Consider the following 3,907-nt stretch of genomic DNA (forward strand, 5'->3'; position numbering starts at 1 on the left):
ACTTATGATCCCCTGATAAGAAATGATGAACTTTCTTCACAAATATGGGATTGTGAAACATTATTTTATGAATCCATAAAAGGACATCTATTTCACGCTTCGTTTTGTGGCTGGACATGAAATTTGGATTCCTCTATCTTTTTGACCGTCAAACATGACACGGTGGGCATGCAGGTGCTTTTTAACGGACGCGAGCGAGATCGACGTCGTTCTGTCTCAAAAGCAATAAAATAAATAAATGCATACATCTAACCTCCAGAAGTCGAATATTTCAATTTGAATCTCTCTCTCTCTGTCTCGCACGGCACCGTTTCTTGGCAATACTAGGTTTTCTCTGCAACTTCAAAATCGAATCCTTAATCCTCTTCCTGCATCGTCAAAACCCTATCTACAGCTGTTCAGTCAATTAATCAATCTAGGAGAGTATAATTTTAGGGTATTTGTAGTTAGGGTTAGGCAGAATTAAAAAAACGAGGTTCGGTTTTTTTTGCAGGTTTTTGTTCTATAGGTCAAAACTATGTCAATGGATTATGATTATCCACTTCAAGAAAGGCAATATGGAGATAACGTAATTTCCTTTAATGGCCGTAACGAAGACAATCGACAACAGCAGCGGCAAGAAGAAGGTTATTATGAAGAAGAAGAAGAAGGACAGCAACAACAGGAGAGAGAAATAGGTAGTGGAGGGATTGAGAGAAATCAGTCAATGAATCATCACTATCATCACCACAATCGTGACTCTTCATCTGCAGGGTTAGTTTTGTACTCTTTCTGTGTATGTTGTGAGGATTTTTGGCTTTTCTTCTTGTTTTAGAGGGTTAACTTAAATCAAAAGCCGATTGCAGCATTTTTCGCCGCAATAATTGTGATTGGGGAAATAATTTGTGGGTTTCTTTTTTTGTTGGTAGAAAACTCTTTGTTGGTGGTGTCTCCTGGGAAACTACTGAAGGTAACATTTCAAATTTTTATACTTTTTTATTATTACTATCTTAATAATTTATTGTATTAGAATTATTTATGTCTTGTAGGGTTGAATTGGATAGTTGAATTCATACAATCCATTGCAATTTGAATAGCTAATTTGTGTTATTTTGTTGCATTTCTCTTAGTTTCTTAGTGGGATATTTGTGACGACGTTGAGGTTTAATCATGATTTATAGTGCTGACTTGTCAATCCATACTGCGATATTTCACTCTGGGAAGAGTCTACATATTCAATTTGTGACTGTTCTTGATTGTTTATGATGAGAGAACTTTGTGGATTGCATTATAGTTTTTTAATTTACTTGTGTAGTTGCAATATATTTAAGTCTATGGAATGGTTTCAGCAATGGGTTCTGTTATTTGAGGTATTGGCAGGTCATACCTTGGTCAAAATCCATTAGCAGTTGGGATCATGCCGAGCTCTTTCTTACTCTGAGTATTACTGATCTCTCATGAACGCAATGTAGGGAAATCGGTTACCTGCCTCCTTAATTGCTGCAAGCTAGTTTTCTGACACTTGGTCTAGAAATTTGAAGAATATGTGCCATTAACCTAGTGAGGGATTGCTGCTTAGTTCTACAGCATCAGGGACATAAGTACTGATAAGCTACAAGGGACTTTGTCTACCAAAGGAGTGTGTTGCTCATTTTTCTAAACTTATCAGTACTTAAGTAAAATTTAATAGATGACAAGGATAGATGAAAACTGATCCAGTTTCTGGTTTTGTGAATTTTCATGTGCGAAACTGAGACCAATGAGCTTAAAATCAACCAGCCATGTTGTCTTCTTTGTTTCACCATTTTGTTGTTTGCAATTTTTCTGATTTGTTATCCTTGACCAGTAAATTCTCCTTCAGCACTGGCCAATTTTTTTTCCCAGTCCATTTTATTGTTCTGTTAAGCCTGATTTGTTGTCTGTTGTCATAAAATTCTCCTTAGGTAGCTTTGGATCTCTTTCATGCTAATGTCTATCATATCCCTTTGGTTTCAGAAACATTCACTAATTACTTTAGCAAGTATGGAGAAGTCATGGACTCTGTAATAATGACGGACAGACATTCTGGAAGGCCACGAGGGTTTGGCTTTGTAACATTTGCTGACCCTGCAGTTGCTGATAGGGTTTTGGAGGAAGACCATGTTATAGATGGAAGAGCGGTAACATTCACTCACTCATTTCCTGACAGCATAAGTTTTCCAAGTTTCTGATAATTTTTATCCATTGCTCCTTTATAAAAGTGGAAATTTTTGTAACTTGGGAGCTTACTCTGTTGCATTCTTATTCCAGGTGGAGGTGAAGAGGACAGTTCCAAGGGAAGATATGGAGGTTAAAGGAGTAACAAGAACAAAAAAAATTTTTGTTGGTGGAATACCACCATCTTTGACTGAAGGTAATGTAGCTCAATTTTCATAATGAATTTCTCTTTTTCTAAATGAGCTAAATTGGTATGCTCTTTGGGCTCTATTGCCATATTACAGATGAATTAAAGAATACTTCTCTGTTTATGGTAGCATTGTTGACCACCAGATTATGCTAGATCATAAGACTGGAAGGTCTAGGGATTTGGTTTGTCACATTTGACAGTGAAGATGCTGTTGAACGAATCTTTTCAGAGGGCAGAACACATGAGCTTGGTGGTAAACAGGTAGGTTATAGTTCTGCTGAAAAATGACATCCCTGTCATCCTACTGGATGATTATGATATGGCATTGTGAGATGTTAATAACTTGAGCCCTTGAATATAAATTTTAGGTGGAAATAAAGAAGGCTGAACCAAAGAGAACTGGTGGTGATCATGGCAATGCAACAAAGTCTTATGCTGGATTCAGAAATGGTGCTGGTGGTTTTGGTGCTGGCAATAGTTCAGCTGGTCGTTATGGTCGAAAAATGGGCAGAGAATATGGTGGGTACAGTGGCTATGATGGTTATAGTGGTTATGGAAGTTATGGGGGAAGCTATCCTCCTGGAAGCACTGCTGGTTTTTATGGTGGTTATGGAGCATATGGTTATGGATTTGGATTTGGTGGGCCTATGATGTATGGAGCTGGTGTATATGGAGGAAGTGGTTATGGTACTCCAAGTGCTTACAACAATGCTGCTGAGTATGGTGGTGGTAAAGGATATGGGAGAACTGGTGATGGTGAAAGTTTTGGCAGTGGTAAAAGATATGGTAATGGTGATGCTGTTAGTGGTGTCTATGGCAGTAATACGGGGTATGGAGGCAGTGCAAATGTGGTGCTGCTGTTACTGGAAGGTTTCATCCCTACCGGAAATAGAAAGATTTTCCAACAAGACAATGGTATGATTCATGGCAATTTGATATGAGAGATGTCATCTACATTCTTAGTAAGAGGAGGCTGTTCTCAGAAAAACTGATGGATATTCTGTTGTTTGCAATCTCCTTCGTGCTATTTATACAAGGAGGCCGAAAATGGTTATAGAATGTTTCTTGTAATTGTGAAAACACAAATTCTAATTTATGGTATTGGCCAGGTTGGATTTTGCAGTAATTGGTTGTAGGTAATCAGGTCCTTGAAGGAGTTAACACGCACACATGTATTAACTTAGTTGAAACACTTGTACTATGTGACAATTTAACCATTAGATAGAAGTTTGTTTTGAACTTATGTTTAGGTACCATTTGATTAAGTAAATTATTTTTAATTTTTGATAGAATAATAAAAAATAAGTTGGTAAATGTATTATATAATGTTTAAGAAAAATAAGTAGAAAAATAACTTCTTAAAATTTAATTTTTTTTTTCAAGTTTGTTAAAATAATAAAAATCAAATTTGACAAATAAAAAATTAAAGGATAAAATTAAAGAAGATAATTTAATTTTACAAATTATTTTATATAAAACAAATAGCAATAAAAAAAATAGAAATCAAATCTGATTGAAAGTGGATGAAATTAATTTTTTTTA

The 3,907-nt window shown here is 35.9% G+C and overlaps 1 pseudogene; it reads left to right on the forward strand.

The window, feature by feature from the left end:
• Window positions 1–275: 275 nt before the first annotated feature.
• On the forward strand, window positions 276–3,608 carry LOC118035590 (uncharacterized; annotated as a pseudogene).
• Window positions 3,609–3,907: the final 299 nt, after the last annotated feature.

The sequence above is a fragment of the Populus alba genome, chromosome 1, assembly GCF_005239225.2.
Source record: "Populus alba chromosome 1, ASM523922v2, whole genome shotgun sequence".
In the NCBI taxonomy this organism is placed as follows: Eukaryota; Viridiplantae; Streptophyta; class Magnoliopsida; order Malpighiales; family Salicaceae; genus Populus; species Populus alba.